The 24,394-nt window shown below is 34.0% G+C and overlaps 1 long non-coding RNA gene and 1 pseudogene across 2 annotated transcripts; both read left to right on the top strand.

Annotated features, from left to right (window-relative positions):
* Positions 1–3,482: 3,482 nt before the first annotated feature.
* LOC146953945 (uncharacterized) lies at positions 3,483–6,965 on the top strand (annotated as a pseudogene).
* A 7,747-nt stretch (positions 6,966–14,712) lies between these two features.
* On the top strand, positions 14,713–15,732 carry LOC146953944 (uncharacterized). 2 transcript variants are annotated; one of them, XR_015030362.1, is made up of 3 exons: positions 14,713–14,904; positions 14,984–15,147; positions 15,233–15,732. It is a non-coding gene; the product is annotated as an uncharacterized LOC146953944 (long non-coding RNA). The 2 variants fall into 2 exon arrangements; XR_015030351.1 differs by having other exon boundaries at positions 14,713–15,147.
* Positions 15,733–24,394: the final 8,662 nt, after the last annotated feature.

Genomic DNA, 24,394 nt, shown 5'->3' with positions numbered 1-24,394 from the left:
AATAATAAAAGACAGAAAGTAGTAAAGTTAGAGGTATTTTTTCAGGATATGTCTTATGGACCGGCGACTAGCCATGCTCAGCAGGCCAGCCAAAAAGCATGAAGAACTTATCTTGGAACTGACGTGGACTTGGCAATCCATGTAGAGTTAGAGCTTCAAAAGCCAATGTTCATCCGGGTTTGTTGTTTTTTAAAGAAACCAAAGAGTTTGAGAATGAAATAAATAAATGATCCTTTTCCCTATATGAGAAATCTTACTCTATTTAAAGCTATCAGTTGCTCCACTACTGGTGGAAGCATAGCTGGTGGACGGTGGTCTTTTGTCATGCAGCTTGAATCATGAAAAAAGGGTTGCTACTACTGGAACATATGCAATGAAGCTACTACTAACATTGAACATAAGAGCAGAAATAAATCAAAAATGTTTGAGCAAGAAAATATACCTGTAAATGTCACTATTGAGAAGGCTCTTGCAGACGATGAGATCAAAGAAACTCCCTTGGATTTATAATTTTATAAAATGTTAAAAAAAAAAAATTGCTTTTCAAACAATATACATTTTTTGTACTATTAAAACAAAGGGTTAAATAAGTAAATGGTCCCCTAAATATACTAACATTTGATTTTTGTCCCTCTAAAATATTTCTTAAGCTTTTGGTCCCTTCAAAATTTTCCATCCATTAAATTAGTCCGTATATTTTAGTCAACTCATGTCTAACCTTCATATATTTAATGAAATTTTCCATAAATGGATAGAATATTATGACAATCTTTCAAAAAAAAAGTTAATTTTTTTAACAAAACATGAAATAAATATGATTTTTTTTTATGTTTTTGGTGCTAAAAATTTCATATTAAATTCATGTTTTTTTTAAAATTCTAATTTTTTTTTGGAAAATATTGTCATAACTTTCTACTCATTTCTGGAAAATTTCATTAAAAAATATGAAGGTTAGACATGAGTTGACTAAAAAATAGGGACCAATTTCATGGATAATTTTTTTTAAGGGACCAAAAGCCTAAGAAATATTTTAGGAGGATTAAAATCAAATGTTGGGGACGTTGCAGTATGTAAAAGTCGGGGTCCAAACCCTAAGTTTCTCACTTATTTATCTTAAGAGGTAATTTCTAGCTGATAGACTACTTAATAAAGAAAAATGATCATAGGTTGGCTTGAGTGTAAAATATTTTAGAAGTATTTTTTAAGATAATTCTACTATTATAGTGTAAAATATAAAAATATATAATAGGTTGGCTTGAGTCTGGGTGGTCGATTTTAAATGAAATGAATCCGATATCCGAAGCAACAAAGGTCGGGTTCATTTGATTTAGTTCGATTTTGACCCAAACAAAGAAGAAAACAAAACTGTTTTAAATTAGGGGTGTGCATATCAACCAGTTTTAGGCCCAAACCCATAACCATATCCAGTCCACTTTAAAATGTCTGGATTTTTTGTAAATGGGTTACCAACCAACCCATTTTAAACGGGTTGGATATCCAAACCGGCTAAAATTCGGATCCAGATTTTAACTATTTCAGATTTCCATTTTCTTTCTCTTTTCCAATTCCCAAATCTCAAAATTCTAAACCTAATTCCCAAATTCGCAACCCTAATTCCCAACGCAGAGCAGAGTGACGGTTCGTTTCACTTAGACGCCCCCTCTTTCTCCGCCGCCGCCAGTTCGTTTCCCCGGGCAAAGGGAAAGGTCTCCCTTTGCCCGGGGATTGGGAATATGTGCGCTCTATTCTCCCCTTTTTAGAGTTGTTTTACAATGCTACTGTGCGTCTCTCTGGTTCGTCCTATGTAACTAGCAAGATGTACATGTTTGAGGTATTTGGCATTGGAAAAAAGATAAAAGAAATGTGCAATCATCTAGATAGCGTATAAAAGATATGGCTGTAAGTATGAAGATTTAGTATGATAAGTATTGGGGGGGGATCCCGATAGCCTGAACATGATGTTGTTAATTGCTCTGGTATTAGACCCTAGACACAAACAGAAGTTTATCATTTGGTATGCCGATAATCACTTTGGTAGTGACGAGGCTAAGTGTTTCAAAGACAAAGTATATTCAAGTTTCAATTCACTTTTCAATGAGTATAATGGTTGGATTAGGGAGTCTTCTGCTAACTCACAAGAAAACCGATCCCAAGTAAGTGGACAATCTGATCCCTATGGCTTTGATCCCATTCTACAAGTCAAGTGGAAGCACTAGATCTGGTTCTGAAGTAACTTCGTACTTGTCTGCTGATTTAGAGGCAGAAGGGGAGTTAGATGTCTTAATGTGGTGGAGGGAAAATTCCAACCGGTATCCAGTCCTCGCAAGAGAAATATTAGCTATACCTATCTCTACGGTTGCCTCTGAATCTGCTTTCAGTACCGGAGGAAGGGTCCTTGATCCATATCGAAGTTCTCTATCATCAACAACCGTGGAAGCATTGGTTTGCACCCAGGATTGGCTTAAAGTAAAAGATCAAGACATTGAGACTTCATCTTTGGTTACAAATGATGATCTTGACACTCTACGTGAACTTGAGCAAGGTAAGACTAGAAGATGATCTTTACTATATTAAAATATGGCTTGATACGTAATGAAATGTTTGTGTTTTGCAGATATTCTTTCTCAATTAAATTTTGATGGCCATTCGGCTTCTTTGAGGCCTGATGATGATTGAAGGTATTTCTCCCATCCAATATTAGTTTTTGCATTTCTGTCATGAAAAAATTGGTGAACTTATCTGTTTGTTACTAGAAAGTGTGCACCAATTTTAGAGTTTAAGAGAAACTAGCATATTGCCCAGCCTAGAATTACGGGTAGCACACATACAGGACATTTGCACCATCTGATTAGTTGATCAGATTATCCGTATTAGTTTTTGGAACCAAAGTTCAATCACAAATCATAATCAAAATCAGAATCATATTGCTCTAATAAGCACATATTCAGAAGATTTTCCTGGAACTTGTTGAAATAAGTACAATTCAACCTATGAATATGTCTTCTTGACTGATTTTTGAGTGCACTAGCATTTTGGTTCAAGTGCTTAATGCTTATGTTCTGACATACTGTATAAACTCTTCCAAACATATTTTTAGTAATTTTTATGTACTTGTTTTTTTATGTACTTGTTTTGCATTGTTTTTTGGGTTTTAAACTGGTTGAGTTGGTGATGAATTAACTAGTTATTTTGCTTTGAGGATATAATGCTGGTATTGTTGCTAAGATGATTTTGTCATTCTTTGATTCTGATGATAAATAAGATTGCTACTGCTTGCCGATGTGCAGGTATAAGTCATGACAGTGATGACATTTGGTTTAAATAAGTTTCTGTCGTAGGAAGCTGCAGCTTTTTGTCACATGATTTTGGCTAATGGATAAAAAATAATTGATTGTCTCAATTCATTGCATATTTGGATGATATTTCCTCCACATCCTAAGGGAAATAATCCTTTTTTCCCTTAAATAATACTCTACTGCATTATGGCACCTTTGACCAACTCTACTGCCTTTGTTGATTTGTTTGTGTAGGTGGGTTTGGTAGCTACTTGTTTGGAATGAGTCTAACTATTGCAAAACAAATTCCAGAATTTGACACTGTCAATGATGTTAAGAGTCTTGGTTTAGGATGGATGATTGCATTTCTATTTGTTGTTAGCTTTCTTGGTGGATGATTGCATCACAATTCACAAGATTTATTTAGTTTTTTTGGATGATTGTAACTGTTATTGGTGTACAATGATTGAGTTAGCTGTGTTTTTTGGATAACTGTAACTATTATTGGTGTACAATGATTGGATTGATTTTGTCGTGACTTACAAAACTTATGGAAAACTAGTTTTAAAACTGGTTTGATTCTTTTTGAAGTAGATATATGTTATTGAATGAAATTTAGAATTTGCAAAAAAAAATGGAAAACTAGTTTTTTTGGAAACTGGATTAAAACCGGATTTTGAATAAAAAAACTGGTTTAAAATCGGTTTGAATAAAAAAATCTGGTTTAAAACCGGTTTGAATAAAAAAATCTGGTTTAGTTCAAAAAACTGGTTTTTCTGACAAACCGGTTTCAAACCGGTTCCGAACCGGTTTTGAACCATATCCAAACTGGTTGTACTTAAAAACCGGTTTTTAGTGAAGTGGTTTCAGGAACAAAACCAAAACCAATATTGGTTTTGGTTTTGGTTTAGTTTTAAGTTTGCACACCCCTAGTTTTAATTGGTGAGACTGAATTTTCAAATTCACCTGGTCATTGGTTTGGCCATTGCATCCCTAATTTCATTAGCCATGTAACTATCATATCATTCATATGATATGATTGTTCCATTACAGTGGGATCTGTTAACTCAAAGTGTAGCTTTGAGAATAATTTACCTGCTTAATATAAACAATGAATTTTAGCAATCAGATCGTCAAATTAAAAGTTCTTATTGAGTAGAACAACTCTACAAATATTTATAAAATTTGAAAACTATTTGACTCTTAATTAAATAATTTTAGATGGACTAATAACAAGTTGAAGGTGAAAGAAAAGAGCGATGACTGAGAGTAGGAGAGAGAGCGCGTGACCTGCAATTTTCCGGCAACCACCAAGCCGTTATTCTTCGCCGGTTGTGCGTTCGAACGGGGGGGAAGGGCCATATGTCGGGGAGGCAGAAACGGGGAGGGAACAAGGGGAATGGGTCTGGGTGAGAAACAGGAGAAGGAAAGCATTGGGATCGGAACAGGACGGACGGAATGGACAGCGGCAGGGCAACGGACATGGAGGCAAGGTCTATTCACCGGAGCGTCGGGAATTCCAGCACATAAGGGATTATTACCGCAGCAGGTCTGTCAGCAGAGAAAGGTTGCGTGTTGCACCATCTAGGGTTAGGTTATTCCATGAATCTGATCGCGGACGGTCTCTGACACATCGTTATGGACGTCCATTTTCATGCTCTCGGGAAGGTAAGGTTCGGTACAGGCCTGGTATTTAAGTCAGTAATGCAGCAACACAGGTTTTTAAGGAAGATCATGGCAAAGCTTTCAGTAACGAGTACGGGAATGAAAATAAGAGCATGAACGGGACTTCACATGGAAACAACAGTAATGCTATTCAGGTATCAGCTGTGTTTTATATTACAAATTTTCCAAATCGTCTTTTGTATGTGGATTTGAAGAAAGGCTTGGAGGTGTGTGGTATTTTATCGGATGTCTATCTTTCCCGTTTTCGCAATGCTCGTGGACAACGTTTTGGCTTTGCAAAATTTTTGAAGGTACGTGACGTGGAAAAATTGAAAAAAGCTCTTAATAATGTATTCTTTTGGGATCTTAGGCTGTTTGCAAATGTGGCAAAGTTTGATAGATTTGATGATGTAGACGGAGGTAGAGATGGAGGTGTGAAGTATGACGTAGGTAGGAGGAACGAGGGAGAAAAAAATAGGGGAAATAAGGAAGGAAAAAAATCGAGGGAGTTGGAAGAGAAAGTGGATGAGAGAGGGGATAGTAGGAAGTTGGTGTTAGAAAAGGTGAAGGTGGCAGCCATCCGGAGTGAGTTGGAGAGGGAGAGGGAGAAGGTGTTTAAGGTGGGGGATGTTGAATGTGGTGGAAGGAAGGAGGTGAAGACGACGAAGGAGGAAGATAACAAGTTGAAGGTGGAAGAGGTGAAGGAGGAGGGGAGGCCGAAGGTTAGTGAAGGGGAAGGAAATGAATCCATATGTGGTAATATTGCTTCAGATGCGGCTCGAGAATATTTACCGTTTCATGATGATGTAGTTTGGGCAAGCAAGAGTATTTTGGCCAAAATTAAGGATGGTATGTGTTTATCTGTTATACAACAATCTTTGTTAGATGCTGGCTTTGTGGATTTCAAGTTAATATGCTTGGGAGGGGATAATGTTGTATTACATCCGTGTGTGGAAGGTGATGTTACAGAAGTATTTAATTCAGCAGCAGGGTTATTGGGTAATTTTCTATGCGACTTCCGACCTTGGACGAAGGACACTAATGTGCAGTATGAGAGGGGTGCGTGGGTCAGATGTTATGGGGTGCCACTCCATGCATGGAATGACATTTTTTTCCTAGAATTGGCTTCAACTCGAGGAAGACTACTCAAAATAGATGATGTTACTGTGAATAAGGACAAAATGGATTTTGCTCGTTTCTTGATAGCTACTTCTGAATTGAAAGAATTAAATTATGTTGCTCATTTTTTGATTGAGGGGAGAGTGTACCCTATTTGTTTTATTGAAGATTTAGAGTTTGGGTTTGCTGAAGATGCATGTTTAGTTGAGTTTGAAGATGACAACAAATCACAATGTTCAGCCCCAGGCTGTATGCCATAGGATGAGCCTTTAATTGATGCTCTTGTTCATCAAATACAAGAGGATTTTGTTAAACATTCTAATGGAGATAAAGGTGCAGCTGAACCCGATACCATTCAGTCAAATCAAAGAAAGGTGGAGCAAGGTGTTGTTAAGGAAATTTCGGTTTCTTCTCCCATTAATCATAAGGCCGAGAGTGCACCAGTGAAGGGTGAGGAAGGGATTATCAAAGGGGTTAAGCATAAGTGCGTTTCTAAAAGACACAAGGTGGCACCGTCGGTAACTGGATTGAAAAAAATTGCAAGACTTTTAGAAGCCGACAGAAATATGTTGATCAGGTCTTTGAAAAAAGCTAAATGTGTAAAAAAAAAAATCAGTGAAGGGTAAGTCTTCTAAATCCTCTTCCAATATTTCTTCTTCCAAGAAAAATGTGGTTTCCTTGTCAGCGGGATCAGGTCCTTCAGGTAAAACTAAAGATTGGGAGAACTGGGAGATACTTCATGGGAATGCAAAGGTAGTGGAGGAAGATATTTTAGAGGTGGGAGAAAGTATTGGTGTTCGGTGTAGTAACAGTTTTCAGGTTCTATCTAGGGGGGGTGTTTGTGGAGGGTCAGAAGGAAGTGGGGAGGGGAGGGTGAAGGGGGTGAGGAAGGTGAGGGTGGTTTAGGGGGTTGCGGAGCCGTGTGGAGGGTTGTGGGGTGTTGGCGGTTTTTATGAAGATATTATCTGTTAATATTAGGGGGTTAGGGGCGCCAGAGAAGAGGAGGGAGATTAATAGGTTGGTTGTTGAGAGGAAGCCGACAGTGTTATGTATACAAGAATCGAAGTTGGAGGTTGTTGATGAGTTCTTGTGTCGCTCTTTGTGGGGGTCGGCCCCTATGGCATTTTCTTTTAAACCTTCTGTTGGTGTGTCTGGTGGTATTATTACAGTGTGGGATCCTTGTGTGTTGGATGTTTGGTTGACGGTAAATATTGCAAATTGCTTGATGATCAAAGGGACGTTTATTAAAAATACTGAAGTGTTTTGTTTGGCAAATATTTATGCTCCTTGTGATAATAGGGGGCGACAGGTTTTGTTTGACGCTGTCTCTAATTTGATTCAGTTACACGATGATGTTGTCTGGTGTGTGCTTGGTGATTTTAACGCCGTTCGATCTACTGCAGAAAGAAGAGGCCGAACTGAATATACCTTTGATGCTGACTATGCTCCTTTTAATCAGTTCATTGACGGTAATTTTCTCATTGATTTACCTTTATGTGGGCACAATTTTTCCTGGTATAGGGGAGATGGTGTATCGATGAGTCGTTTAGATCGGTTTTTATTATCAGAATCTTGGACGGCTTTATTTCCTAATTGTATTCAAGTTGCTCTTCCTAGAGGATTGTCGGACCATTGTCCTATTCTGTTAACCATTGATGAGGAAAATTGGGGACCTAAACCTCTTCGAATGCTCAAATGTTGGGCGGATATTCCGGGGTATGGTGACTTTGTTAAAGAAAGTTGGCAGTCGATTCATGTGCAAGGCTGGAGTGGTTTTATTCTGAAAGAAAAGCTCAAAAAATTGAAAGAAAGGTTGCGGAGTTGGCACTTGATTCATACTCTTAACATTGATAGTAAGATTCAAGGTGCGAAGGTTAGGATGGCCGCTCTGGATGCTATTGGTGAGAGTAACTCCTTGAGTGATGAGGAATTGACTGAAATTCACATGCTTTCGGCTGACATCAAGGCTTTTTCGAAACTTCAAGCTAGCATGCAGTGGCAGAAATCAAGGGTAGACTGGTTGAAGGAGGGCGACGCAAATTCTAAGTTTTTTCATGGTATCATGTCTTCCAGAAGGAGGATGAATTCAATTATTTCTTTGGTGTCTGATGGTGTTACTATTGAAGGTGTGGAACCTGTGCGCCATTTGATATTTCAACATTTTCAAAACCACTTCAAGAGGAACATTCAGCCGCGGCCAGATATAGGGGGATTGATCTTCAAATCTTTGTCAGTATCGGATGGGGCAGATCTCATCAAACCCTTTTTGTTGGAAGAAATTAAAGCAGCAGTGTGGGATTGTGATAGTTATAAATGTCCCGGCCCAGATGGTATTAATTTGGGTTTTTTCAAGGACTTTTGGGAGATTTTGAAGATTGATTTATTGAATTTTTTTGCGGAATTTTATCACCATGGTAAGTTAACTAAAGGTCTTAATTCCACTTTTATAGCTTTGATTCCAAAGGTTGAAAGCCCTCAATCGCTTGAGAAATGTGGTGGGGAATGTTGTGTCGACTTCTCAGTCTGCTTTTATAAAGGGTAGACAGATTCTGGATGGGATTCTGATAGCAAATGAATTAGTAGATGATGCGAAGTGTCATAATAAAGAGTTACTTATGTTCAAGGTGGATTTTGAAAAAGCGTATGATTCCGTGGATTGGAGATACTTAGATGAGGTGATGGCCAAAATGAACTTTCCGTATTTGTGGCGCTCTTGGATTATGGAGTGTGTTACAACGGCTACAGCATCAGTGTTAGTTAATGGCTGCCCGACTGATGAGTTTCATTTTGAGAGAGGCCTCCGTCAAGGGGATCCACTTTCTCCTTTTTTGTTCCTGTTAGCTGCTGAAGGTCTTATTTTGATGATGTCAGCGGTTGTTACTAATGGTTTGTTTACGCCTTATAATGTTGGGGCGCAGGAGTCTGTGTCAGTGTCCCATCTTCAGTTTGCTGACGACACATTACTGATTGGTGTTAAGTCTTGGGCTAATGTTCGGGCAATGAAGGTTGTTCTCTTGTTATTTGAAACTGTTTCAGGCCTGAAAGTTAATTTCCACAAAAGTATGTTGTTCGGAGTGAATATCAATGAGTCTTGGCTTCATGAGGCAGCGGTGGTAATGCATTATAGGCATGGTCGGATACCTTTCATTTATCTAGGATTGCCTATTGGTGGGGATCCTCGTAAACTGCAATTTTGGTATCCGTTGGTTGAGAGAATTCGTCGGCGGTTATCCGGGTGGAAGTGTAAAAATTTATCTTTGGGTGGTCGGTTGGTTTTGCTAAAGTTCGTTCTGTCGTCCCTTCCGGTTTATTTCCTTTCTTTCTTCAAAGCTCCCTCAGGAGAATGGAGGTTTGGGGGTGAAAAGGTTGCGGGAGTTCAACATTTCTTTATTGGGGAAATGGGTGTGGAGGGTGTTGGAGGAAAGGGAAAGTTTGTGGAATGTGGTTTTGCGAGCGAAGTACGGAGAGGTTGGAGGGAGGGTGCGGTTTTGTGAGGGAGTTGGGTCTATTTGGTGGCGTCAGCTAAATAATATTAGAGCTGGTGTGGGTATGGCGGAAGCTACGTGGTTGGTTGATAACATAGTTAGGAAGGTAGGAGATGGGTGCACCACCATGTTTTGGGAGGATACTTGGTTGTTAGATGTTCCGTTAGCTGTGTCTTTTTCTAAACTCTTTGAGTTGACGGAAAATAAAGAGGTCTCGGTGAGGGAGATGTTTTTGTTAGGTTGGGGGGCTGATGGGGGAGCTTGGAGGTGGAGGCGGAGATTATTTGCTTGGGAGGAAGAGTTGGTGGGGGAGTGTGTGGAGAGGTTGGCTAACTTTGTTTTGCAGGTAGACACATCAGATAGGTGGGTGTGGAGACTACACTCGTCACAAATCTATACGGTGCATTCAGCTTACTCTTTTCTAACATCGGTGGACAGCAACATCACTGCAGAGTTTAATCAATTTTTATGGCTTAAAGAGGTTCCCTTAAAGGTTAACATTTTTGTTTGGCGTCTCTTTCTAAATAGACTTGCTACAAAGGACAATCTTCGCAAGAGGAATGTTCTTGAGGTCAACAATACTTCGTGTGCGGCCTTGTGTGGTAAGGAGGAGGAAAGGGACCATTTGTTTTTTCAATGTGACTATTATGGTCGGCTATGGCTCTTGATATCGAATTGGCTTGGTTTTGATACGGTGTTTCACGGTAATCTAAATATGCATGCTAATCAGTTTTGTGCTCTTGGACGTTTCTCAAAGAACTCTTTGACAACGTTTACTATTATTTGGATTTCGGTCTTATTTGTTATATGGAAAGATCGCAACAGGAGGATTTTCCAAAACCGTATTGATCAACTTGAAGCTCTACTTGAAAGGGTTAAACTTCAAACTTTTTGGTGGTTGAAAGCAAACTTCATCACATTCGCTTTTGACTATCCCTATTGGAGACAAAACCCCTCATGTTGTTTACAGACTATCTTGTAATGTCTGTTTTTGTTTATGATTTTTGGCTGCTTTAGCCTTACTGTATTGTAATTAACTTTCTTCAGTTCCCTTCGGCACACCTTGTGCTTTAGGGACTGATTGTTTTTTTTAATATAATTCTCTTAGTTTCTTCAAAAAAAAAAAAATTTAGATGAACATATAAAAAACTTTGTTTGTTTGATAATTAATATATTATGACAATGATTAATGAAATTTATTGTTTATGATAAGTTATTAAACGGAGTAACTTATTTCAAAGAGAGTGTTACTATTTGTTATGAAGAAAAACTGCAACAAAAGCAAGAATGACTAGGGGTGTTCGTGGTGCGGTTCGGCTCAATTATGAGGCAAAAGGTGAACCGATCCAAAAAATAAAATATGTGCGGTTCGGCTCGGTTGATGCTAAAAAAACCGAACCGATCTGATCCAATTTAACGCGGTTTAATTTGGATCGGTTTTCGGTTATCCAAATTGTAAACAAGTGATAGTAATGCTCTTGTTAAAAATAATTTTGAGAGAAGTGTTTTCCTTTGATGTACACATATAAAGTATAAGTACGTTTTATAATAATTTCTTTTTTCTTTCATATATTAGGTTGTAGAAAATTCTTTCCTAATTCTATAAGTTGTAGGATTTTTTTTTTCATAGATTACATATTGTGTACATATAAGTTGCTGCAAACATTCCGTATACATATGCAACAACTTTTACCTTCATATAATTATTATATAGCCTATAGCAATTTATTAAGCAAATATCATGCAATTATAAAAAAAAAAACTTTTTTAACTGTAGCAATAAAAACAAATGCCAACTATTAAAGAAACTTTTTTTATTAGTGTATGGAGTGTTGGAAGATTAAGAAATGGACTATCTAATTCTTAAACATGTGTGAATGAATTAAACAGCAAAAGTTGTGAGTGAATGAATTAAACACGCGTGCACTGCTTGCCTGCTTGGTAGTTGGCTAGTTCCACTGGTAATTGGTGAGTTATTGAAGAGTTTAAGTTAACAAATGGTAATGGACAGGTCTAGAGTAGTAGAAGAGACTAGTAACATTAAAATAAGTGTGGTTCAGTTCGATCTGGTTCTTAAGTTATGAACCGAAAACCGATCCGAACCAGTCGGTTTTTTAATCTATATGGCCGAAACACATCCGTAAAAAATTGGTTTTTTTTGCTGTTTTCGGTTTTTTTGGATCGGTTGACGGTTTTTTTTGGATCGGTTCGGTTCTGAACACCCCTAAGAATGACAACATGTCAAGTTTTTAGATGAAAGGAAACATAACCTTCCAGTTTTGGCAGAAAATACGGGGATGTGGGTGGAAACCAACGTATAGAAATCGCTCGTATATTTTTATTATGCTTTGTTCCGTAAAATAAAGCATTTTCATTTCATTTTTTTTGAAAGAATTTTCATTTCATCTTGAAATACTCCTTTAGGAGTCAACAAATCTCCACGTATATATTTTAGTGTAAACAACGTATCTTTACATGTAATTGTAAAAATTAATCATTGGAATCAAATAAAAAAAGTAATCGATGACAAAGATCTCCACACACACACACACACACACACACACACACACACACACACACACACACACACACACACACACACATATATATATATATATATGGGGAATGCTACAACACACCCACTCATTTATATGAAGGTGTGTTTTAGCATTGTACACCTTCTATGTTTGGACAAAAAAGCCAATTTCTCCTTTTATAAACAAGTATATGTGAAGGGCAGTTCTGTAATTCTCCATTTATTGTTACTTTTTTTTTTAATCGGTGTTCTTGTCCCCAACCTTATACTTTACGCGCTCACCATGAGTATGCGGTGCAAGCTCAGACGGCCGCCGTTTGGAAGCTTATCAGACTGTTAAAATCTTTGTCATCGGAGTTTTGTAATTAAGAATTTTATACTTTTTGTTTATTTTCTTTCACTTTTAATTTGAATGAGGAGAAGAAATGATGAATTTGGATTTTTCTCATTCTATCTGCTTTGCAATTTCTGCTTATAATTAGAAGAAACGATGCTTCGACCCTTGTTGTTTGTTTTTCTACCTCTCATGCGTGTAATCACTTCTCTGTTTGAGTGGAAAAAACAACTTGTGGTTTATGTTGGATTCAAGTACCAGTATATCTCAAAAGTAGCAACAAGTTTTAAAGGGGTAGAAATAACAAAGGAAAATGTTATTTTAGTGCAAGAGAAAAAATATTAAAAGATTGAATGAGGTTGTGAGGCATCTCCAGGAACAATTGCAGCAATTGGAATCGCAAGAGAGAAGGGTTGGGACTTTGGAAGTTAAAGGGAAAATGAAGAAGGAATATGGGGACAAGAGCTCCGATTAAAAAAAAAAGTAACAATAAATGGCGAATTACAGAACTGCCCTTCACATATACTTGTTTTTAAAATGAGAAATTGGCTTTTTTGTCCAAATATAGAAGGTGTACAATGCTAAAACACACCTTCATATAAATGAGTGGGTGTGTTGTAGCATTCCCCTATATATATATATATATATATATATATATATATATATATATATATATATTGATATCATTGTTAAATTAATATTTTTCAATCAACTAAGTTGTCACACAAAATTTAATTAGCTTCTTGGAAAATGTTAAATATTACCTCATAATTGAATAAAGAACTTAAATTAAATAATCCAACAAAATAAATAGAGGTTCATCTTAGAACCATATCCTAATAGGGTTTAGTTATTCATGGTAACTAAAGACAAATTACAAAAGAAATAAAACATACCCTAGAGACTTAGAGTGAGCAAATAGACTCATCCTTTGAAGCTCCTAGTGCTTGTCTTCCTCTTGAACCGTTTCGTTCTGAATGAAAAATAATGAGTGAGAGGTTTGATATTTATAGGCAAGTTTCCAAATGGGTTTGGGTCGAAAAACTGGGCTTTTCCACTAAAAGAAGTGGAAAAAAGCAGTTCTAACCCGCTCCCAGCATGCTCAAGGCGCATGGCAGGGTGCGTAGGCAAAAAAAGTTGTTCTCAATGTGTGTGCTTCATTCTAAAGGCGCATGGCACAAACTCAAGGCGCCTGGCAGCATGCTTAAGGCGCATGAGTGTGTGTTTATGTGCGTAATCGTCTGTTTCTTCGTCTTTTTGGATGTTTGCTTCCATATAAGATGTCTTAGGACTTGGGAACATAATTCTTTCCTTTGTGATGTCTTATGAGGCCTCTTGAATCTTCATTCAAGGTCTTCCTAATGTCTTCACAAGTCTTCAAGATGTTATACTTTGCTGATTTGCATGATTTCTTCTTGAATTACATCAAAACACCCTAGAATTGCTATGTTTCACGAAAAACTATAATTACATGACTCAATGTAGAAAATCTTACAAATGTCCCGAAAACCATAAGCAATTGTCATAATACTCCTCTATTCTGGATAAAAACTAACTGAAAATGACTGAAAAACATGTTAAGAATAATGTAAGATGACATGTCATCATTAATACAAAAGATTTAAAGACTTATTTTCGGCTTATGATCCTTTCATATTGGGTTTTCTGAAGTTAAGTAACCATGTATTGTTAGCTCAATTCCATAAGCATTTGAAACTTATTAAAAGTTGAAAATCCAGAAGTATAAGAAGAGAATTACGTGGAATTAAACCATTGATGGTAGTTTGAAAAATTGTGCGGGGGGAGAAATCTAATACCATTGCGTTAATTGGATTCAATGTACTTAAGACTTAAAATTCTAGTCCAACATTTTTGTAGCAATTCAGTTTGTTCTTTCAACTTTTAAAAAATTTAAGTAGATCTTTATTTTAATTTGGCAACGATGAATTTCTAACGTATAGGATTTTTAGTTCATATTATGCATGTCCGTTTCATTAAAATAAATTATTCGGTAACGGTTTTCTATCTTGAGTTTATAACATTTTTCGAGATATCCCTTACTCTAAATGCTTATTAGGTCTTGCTACTACTAAACCTAATTTTTCCCTCTAATTATCTAGCATTAATTGTAATTAGTCACTTTAGGCTACATATTTTCCCTCCACTTAGTTGAAATTCAAAATAGCTTATTGTTGTGACTTCCTGAATTTCGGCCTTCTAAAAAATAAACGTGAGATGCATGTATTCTTTTGTGTGCTATTTAATTCAACCTTTGCCATACCCCCTCGGCTATCCACTTCTCCATGCTGTTTATGTTTCCAACACATCTCTTATTCCTTCACTTATGAACTATATATAACTAACATACACACCATGTTTATTCTCATTCAAAAAATCCTCCTGCCTCATTCAAATTCCCTCCTTCCTATTTCGATATTCCAATGTATGGACGCAACCTAGAAACCATGCTCTCATTCCATTGCTTGACTGGTTTGGTTTTAAATTTTTTGATTTTTTGTTTTGTTCGTTTCCTTGCTTTTGTTTACCTTTGTCTATGTTTTATCCTTAGGTCCAACGTATTGCTCTTCATCCTCATAACTTTCATCTATAAATACATGCCAAATAAACAGGAAGTCAGGAACTGTACTCATCCTTATTGTTTCCTTCAATATTCCTTATCGGAAATGTCATCATGTAACATTGAAACATTGCTATCGTATCACTGCTTGAATGGTAATCATCTCATGTTTTCTTTGTTCGAAATACATCTTTGAAAAATTAAATACTTAGTAACTTTTTGTGTTTGTTGTTTTAATAGGTCCTTTGATGAGTAATCCGGTTTCAGAGATGGACAGGACTATCAACAAGCTGTGTATGAGGATTTGTTGTTTTAATCTGTGATGTTGCCCAACATCATTGTGGCGGACTTTGGAGGCAAGGTTAACTGGATCTGTTTGTTTTCCAATGGATCCCTGTTTTTTACCATAGATCAATTATCATATTGATTTTGAGGTTGTGGAGGCACGCAATCTGTATGATGGTGTTAGGTTGAGGATTGGTGTGCCTGTTGTTGGTGGCAACGACACTATCTATGTGACTGTGATTAACCAGATGTTTGGCGGCAGTGTTTGGAAATTGAGGATCAATTATCAAGTTTTTTTCTGTTTTGTTTGTCCTTTTATTTTTCAGCATAATTTTAGTTGTGGAGTTTGGTGTCCTCCAGTCTTTCTTGGTTTCATGTTATGTAGTTTGTTTATAGCAATAAGATGCTTCAGATTCTTCAATGAACAATGTAATGAAGTATCACTTTTGTTCAAAGTTATTTGCGCATTTTGTTTTAAGTATCCAGTATTAGCTGATCCATGGTGTTTCAGTTTATGTCATTATCAATTTAATGAAATTATCAGTTATCTTTTAAGTTTATGTTACTGTTATTGGCGCATCTATATATGTATAAATAGCTTTTGCGTTTCAGTGATCACAAATTTTTAATAGTGTAACTGTTTTCGCATGATTTCAATTGCTTTTAAAGAAAATTCATAAATTAGAAACTTCTAAACTTGAAACTATAATAAAGTACAAAAAAACAGCATTACACATCAAGAACAAAACACAGTTATGCTATTAAGGACTTGGAACTACTAAATAATCATATAAAACACTATTTCTTCTAGACTACAGCAACTGTGAACCAAACCAATCATGTGTTTATTTTTGCATGACGAACGCTCCAACTTATACCATACATTAAATATATGATGGATACAGACAATTTTAGCATTTGACAACCAACTAAATGTGAGGCATTAATATTTGAAATATGGAATCTTTTTTACAGGTTTAGTTTAAAAGTATGGTGTCGAGTCAAATAATCTATTCAATATATTAAGCCGTTATTAATTTTTTTATTTGCAGTTTGCCTCATATTTTAATAGTTTTAGGTTCATATTGTTATTTTGTTACAAATAAATTTGTTTGTCTGTTTGCAATCAATAGCAGTGTTGCATGTATGATTGGGCAGGTCTGTGTAAATACAAAGGAACAGTTGTAAAATCCCTATTATTGTGTATGATTTTATTGCGTATAAAAGAAATACGTTTGAGCTTTTATTGCTGTTTATTCCCTACTTTGTTGGAAGTGATATATACAAACGGTTGAGCTTCTAATGCAGAAAAAAATGATGAAGGAAAAATAAAAAAATGGAGTTATTATTTTTGTTTAATTGGGAAATGGTATATGCTCACGACTAATTAATAGGGAATTTCCACCTGACCAAAAAAAAAAAAAAATAGAAAATTTCCAATGAATTGAAGTTATCAGTATCAGGGATAGAATATTGGGTCATACCGACTGTTTATTTTCCACACACATTAATTCACTTAGTAAACAAAAGCAATATGAAAGGGTGTCTGTTAAAATTCTTCCAATTAACTGCTCTTAAGTATCCAGTTTCGGCTACGTCACATGATGTGTGCAATTATTCCGTTAGAGCATCCACAATAGAGACCCTCACATTTGAGGTCTTAAACGAGTCTCACATGGACACATCACTTTTTTATTATTTTTTAATAATAGTACCTAATAGATACTCAACCACTCACAATGGAGATCTTCTATCAAAATGTCTAAATGGGTCCCACTAATAATTATTTATTAATGAAAATCAACAAAAGCAATTCAAATAATGATTATTTTATTGAAAATGGTGTGGGGTCCACTTAAGATTGGGGGTTTTAAGTTAGACCCTGGGTCTTAAATGATCCCCAATTTTTTCTTCCACATTGGGGGTACCTATTAAAAATTGTGAGTGTTCTAGAGACTAAGTCTAAATTTAATCTTAAACTTAACCAATACGTTAACAAAAAATTAAAATAGTTTGTACTTACAAAGCAATAATAAAGAAAATAAAAATTGACAAGCTATTTAGAAACGTTGGGCACAACGTGTTTCAAAAATTCAATTTTGTTTATAATTGATTGTATATAAAATAGACTAATAATGTCTTTTTCAATGTAAATAAATAAGTTATTTGCAAGAAACTCATTATTTGTTTAATTTATTTCTCACTATTGTTTAGCAAATTTTTATTCTTAAAAAAGTTTTCTCTATATTTGTTGTTGGGACTTTTTTTTTTTGAAAGATTTGTTGTTGAGACTGAAAGTGTCAAATTAATACAAATAAATCTATCAATCATGTAGTAATATTTTTATTTTCTTATTTATGCTAATTTTTAACAAATAAATTTGTTTGGGGTAGCTAAATATTTTATATTTGGGGTAGCTAATTATAAAAACATACTAATCCATTCAAAAATAATTTTTATTTTGGGGTAGCCTTGGCTACCTCATGTTATAAGAGGGCTACGCCCCTGGCTGTGGGTGAATTTGCTGATCAAATTGTTCGATATTTTGAGTCTCATGACACATCGTCTCCCGTCGTAATTATATTGCAATTCTGCACAGAGGAAATACATGGGTGAGTGTTAGTGTTCATTTGCTAAATATGTATTGCACACAATTTTTTCTTGCCATATCTGATGTTATCTCACTGTGTGTTTCAGGTGCGACGGGTGTTTCAAACTCATTTTTTTGATTCAAAGGTTGTAATCAACGGAAACTACCCTGAGATTGTTACCTGTAAGACAAGGTTATAATTTTTCTTAAAATTACGGTATTGTGATTAACTGTGCCGTCATATTGTTCGCACCATGTTAAATAAAAGCTAACAATTTCCCCCTGCACATTTATTAGGATGGGAGTTGCTAATGTTCGTCTCACCCATGGTGTGAGTCAAATCTCTGGACATCACAGCGTTCCGTTACCGGATGATTTGCTTAACACAAAGAAGTGTTTCGAAATGTGTGACATGAATATTTCTAATATGTGTTGTTTTAAAAATATTAGATTTTTACTATTATCATATGTAATATTGGTTAGAGCGTGAATTTAATTTACCTACATTTTGTCAACAATCGTTTTTTTAACCAATTATATACTAAATGGTTTCGCTATAAGACCCGTGCGGCGCACGGGTCGGCAATCTAGTTAGTTCAAGTAGTTGTTGAGTTTATAGTTTATATTGTTTGAATTTATATTGATGACTTTTGGTTTTAGATTTATTTAACATATTGATTTGAACACAACGGTATATAGCATAGTACAATTGTTTTCTCTTAATTAAAAATACTGTTTCGATAAAGGAAAATTAATTATATGAGAAAACTAGACAAAATTACGTCTATGGTCCTTTAAATTTGACCATTTTTTCGGATTGGTGCTTTAATTTTTTATTTTCACGAATCGGTCCTTTATTTTACATTATGCTTGTTCTTTCACCCTTTAACTAAGTTTTACCAATAAAAGTATGGGTAGTGTTAACTTGTGCCCTTAGGGCACATGTTAAGAAACCTAAAAGAAGAAACTTTCTCTAAAATTTTGTGCATTTAAATTATTAAAAAGTTAAATATTAAATGCAATGCACAAATTCCAATAAGTTTTTTCTATATTTAAATCATTAACTTGTGTCTTGAGGGCACAAGTTAACATTTCCCTAAAAGTATATGTGACATTTTAAATTGAAAAAACTTACATAGACATCCCAAATTCATTCATTTCCTTTCTCTCTTCGCTTTTTCTTCTTCAAATTTAAAAACCTGAAACCTCATCATGGCATCCGGCCTAACAATTTCGGCATTTTGTCAGTTGAGCTAGGACTTCTGGATGGATCAAAGAGATATTTATGCCTAACTATTATGTTGTCAACTCTTTTTTATTTATTTGCTTAGAATTTAATTTGACATGATTTCATAATAAATTTCAAAAAAATATAAATATTAATTGAAAAGTTATGATCAAAACTTATTATTCTGCATTAAATACGTTCACATTATTCTACATTATTATATTCATAATAAATTTTTAAAAAATATAAATATTAATTGAAAAGTTATGGTCAAAACTTACTTTTCTGCATTAAATACGTTCACATTACTATACATTATTATATTCGGATTTAAGAAAATATGTAATGTAACTGTTGTTTTATTTGTTATTTATCTTAATATCTTTTGAAAATATTTGACCTGATTTATGTTCAAATGTATATTATAAAATATATTAACAAAAGTATATGAATATTAAATATTTAATGTTAACAAAGAAATGATGAATACTCCCTTGCTTTTAGGCTTTATTTAGTCAACACTTACTTTTTGCAATCAATGCGTCCATATTGTTATATTTATATTTATATTTACTTTTTGAGAAAAAGGATTTTTCTCATCATTATGGAAGGTAATATAATATATGTAAAATTACATGTTTTCTTAAATCTAAATATAATATATGTGAACGTATTAATATAACTTGAAATTCCGCAACATAAACATCAACTTCACTAACCATTGAAGCTTCAAAATTTTAAGATTAGGATTTTCAGTTGAGTTTATTAAACCCAAATAACTCAATGAGATAAAATTTCTTCAAACACAGACATTTTTTATATTGTCATTGATGGTTCTATTCCATCTTATTATCTTCTTATGTTTCAAGCTTTTGAACTTTTTAAATTTTAAAAAAATACAATACTTGAAGTTGAATAATCGAGTATTGTTAATGGATTAATCTCGTGCATCTCATCAAATTCAAAGTGTAATACATGCTTCCACAAAGGCATCCATTTCTTAAAAATGATTCTAGCTCACACAACTTCATCATCAAATAGAGCCGACTCAAGGTTAGTCCTTAATAGTTTCAATATTGTGACCATGTTTTGAATATATCATATGTTTTAAGGAGTAGCAAATGGTAATCTTCTATCTCAAGTTTTTTTCTTTCTTCCAATTGTGTACGTACAGTTAAGGATAGAGCCTGGAGGGAGTCATTATTTTTAAATTAAATTTATATGTGTGTCTTTCATCTATTTGAGAAACAATTATAAACCTCCAACATATACAAGGGGAAAAAATATATCAATTGGTTAATTATTTATAGATTTTTATTAAACCATGTTTCTTAGTCTCATTCTTATGTATTCATTTATTTGTAATTATTTATTTTATTGGCATTTATATTTTTGTAAATAGTAGACGTGGATTGACACTAGTCTAAATTTCATACACACACAACCTCACGTATCTGATCAATGTTTTAACAATTTTATGTAAATTTCTATGATGATCAAGGTTCAGTTGGTACAGAGATAAAAACTCTGAATAAAGAGGTTAATGTGATTAGAATTAATCAAACTTGCATCCTCCAAAGATTTCAACAAAATACATGTGAATGATTGTTAGGAAAAAAATGATAGTTATGAAATTAATCCCTATATGTGGGATTCATCATAAGATTGATCTTCATTACCACAATCTAGATTACTTTTCAGGAAACTCTTGTTTGATCTTTCTTGGTTTGTTACGCCTTCTTTTTTAATGTAGGCTTTTGTTCATTATAAGATCTGTGCACCTTGTTCATTATAAGATCTGTGCACCACAAGGTTGTGTATCAAATTTTGAGAAATGATGCTCACATTAGTAATCCTTGTGTTATGTATGTTTTTGATTTGAAGTTCAAAACATCCATAAGACAAGGATAATTAATATAAGTGTAATTTGCCATAACTTGATACACAACCTTGTTATGCACAGATCTGATAATGAACGAAACCTTTTTTAAAAAAACGTGGTAACAAACCAAGAAAGATCAGACAAATTTCCTGAAAAGTAATATAGATTGTGGTAATGAAGATAATTTTTCTGATGAATCCCACTTATAGGAATTAGAGGAATGCTAGCAACACACATTCTAACACACACTTTTCAACACTCTCTCTTTGATTGATTAAAAATCATATGGGTCCAACCAAATTATGTCAGTCCCATGTGAATTTTAACCAATCAAAGAGAGTGTATTGAAATGTGTGTGTTAAATGTGTGTTGCTAGCATTTTTCTAGGAATTAACTTCATAACTATTTTTTTTCTTAACAATCCTTTACAGGAATTTTGTTGAAGTCTTTGGAGGATGCAAATTTGATCAATTTCTATTACATTAACCTCTTTATTCATAGTTTTTATCTTTGTACCAACTGAACCTTGATCATTGTAGAAATTAAAATAAAATTGACAAGAACATTGATCAAATTCATGAGGTTGTCTGTGGATGGAATTTAGTCTAGCATCAGTCCACATCTACAATTTACAAAAAATAATCAATAAACTAAATAATAACAAATAAATACATATAGAAGAATGAGACTAAGAAACGTAGTTTAATAAAAACTATATATAATTATTCGATTGATGCGTTTTTCCCATTGTATATGTTTGAGGTTTATAATTTTTTCTCAAATAGATGAGATTTATCATATTAATTGAATTTAAAATTTAATTTATAAATAATGATTCCCTCCGTCCATAACTATAAGTACACAATTGAAAGAAAATAATACTTGCAATTAAAGCTTCTTATGTGCTACTCCTATAAAACATGAGATATTCAAAACTGGTCACAATATGGGTATTTGGGGAAGCAACATAAATGGTTATTTGTCCTTCAATGGTTTCTCCTTCATTTCCCCTTCACTTTCTTTTTTGTTTTTGGTCTCATCAAGTATGTACTCGTTTTTTGTTGAAGAAATAGTATCCAATATTTATGTAAGGATATATTTCAACTAATGGGAGTAACATTTATTTTTTAGTTGAAGAAATATTGTTGAATAAAAACATTTTTCTATGTGGGTAAAGTGGGTGTTCTATGTGGGTAAAGTGGGTGTATAGTATTAGGGTATGAATATGGATTGGATAAATATAATAGAACTATTCATATAGGTTAAAACAATTTAGATATTGTTAGCAATGATTTTTTTTCTTTGCCTATTAAAAAAATAGTAATTGATTTATTTTAATACCGAAAATAATGATTGATTTTATAATAGATAAAATTTGTGTTCGAAAAAATGAGAGAATTATGTTATAACATATGCTTTCGTTTTTGTTCAGCGTATATATTACTTCCATAGTTGTATAAGACTATTAATGTTAATAGTGAAATTTTAATAGAATAATGCTAAGTTGTGAAATTTCTTTGCCTAAGCTTTTATTAAAAAAAATTAATGATGCTTTTTTTTTCCTTCCAATTTTGATTGGTGATATGATCATATTTTTTGAAAGGAGAATATTAATTAATATTACATTAATTTGAAATCGATTATATGGATTGAAATATTATTATTATAGTCTATTGTGATTTTAATAGTCAATCAATCTATGAGAAATTTGTATCATGCTTTTGTTTGAAATGGTTCATTGTGAGTTCATTCATTTAATTGATGTCCAATGAAGGTTAAATTATCATTTGTTAAGTTCTTTAATTGTAGTTGAATTAGATTGTTGCAATATTTTTCCATCATCATTTATTCTGTGAATCATAATTCAGTTTTGAGTTTCTATACATATTCTATATCAAATAAAAATTCTAACTGTAATACCATATTTCCATATACTTATGTAGAAGTACCAAAAGACAACCTTTTGCACAATTATTTCACCAAGAGTTACATTTTTTTTAAGACTTGAAATCTCCGTAAAATATATATTTGATGATTGTAACTAAGTACCTAGAATGGAGTGGCGGTGAGGCAAAAGAGAAAACATGGAGGTCCAACTCAAATAAGTTTGCTGTCATGTAACATTTTTGGTTGCATAATCTATCTTTTATATTTATTTGACTCACACAATAAAAACCTTATCACAAATTGAGAAATAAATTTCAAGTGATGTAGATTTTGATTCCAATGAAGCTAACACAAAATTCACTATAAAATATTATGATCATGTTCACTGCAATGACCAAGGTTTTTAAAATTGAAATTCTCTATTAAAAAAACTTTACGCGTAGAAAATAACTTGAAATTCCATTATAGGTCTTAAAAATGGGAGAGAATTTAAAATACACTAAGATCTTAAGACTTGACACGGCGATCCGGCCCCAACGAACTCCAAAACGGTTTATACCTAAAAAAGAAACAACGAAATGAGGTGAGATATTACGATCTCAATGAGTTTCCAAATTCGGGATAAAACATATTATGCTACATTGAAAACATTTATCAAACTATAATATAATATATGATACCTTTACTTTACGATGAAATTGCCCTTGGTAATATATGATGCCTCTCTCTCTCTCTCTCTCTCTCTCTCTCTCTCTCTCTCTCTCTCTCTCTCTCTCTCTCTCTCTCTCTCTCTCTCTCTCTCTCTCTCTCTCTCTCTCTCTCTCTCTCTCTCTCTCTCTCTCTCTCCCTCCCTCCCTCCCTCCCTCCCTCCCTCCCTCCCTCCCTCCCTCCCTCCCTCCCTCCCTCCCTCCCTCCCTCCCTCCCTCCCTCGTTTAACAGAAATAATAAAATGTTTGCTCAAAAAAAAAAAAAAATGTGCACAGGTAATTTAATAAATAAATTACTTTTATATAATGATGTGAGACTATTTGGACCTATTTAAGCACTTTTCATTAAAGTGTTTGTTCGTGTATTGTCATTGGAGCCATTAAGTTCTTAATAAGAAATTTTACTAAAAAATTATAAATAAATAAAATGTAGGGTTAATTAAGTTTTTAGTCCCAATAAATATTCACAATTTTGTTTTTAGTCCCTACAAAATAAAATCACACTTTTTAGTCCGTGTCACATTTTCCTTAAGCATTTTAGGGATAAAAAATGTTTCCCTAAAAAAAGGGACAAAAATGTTAATGGAAATTTTTGACAGGGACTAAATAAGCTGATGGAAAAATTTTAGAGGGACTAAAAATGCAGATGAAAAATTTTACAGGGACTAAAAAATGTAATTCTATTCTTTAAAAAAAAAAGTGTAATTTTATTTCGTAGGGACTAAAAACAAAATTCTAAATATTTATAAGACCATTTACTTAATTAACCCTAAAATGTACATCTCAGTCCATTAAAAGAGTCTCTATTATTTATTGTTGTACT

Source organism: Medicago sativa, chromosome 1, assembly GCF_051527215.1.
Source record: "Medicago sativa cultivar Bolivia chromosome 1, Bolivia_mono, whole genome shotgun sequence".
Taxonomy (NCBI): domain Eukaryota; kingdom Viridiplantae; phylum Streptophyta; class Magnoliopsida; order Fabales; family Fabaceae; genus Medicago; species Medicago sativa.
Note: the sequence above shows the minus strand (reverse complement) of the source record. Positions and strands in the feature narration are given on the sequence as shown.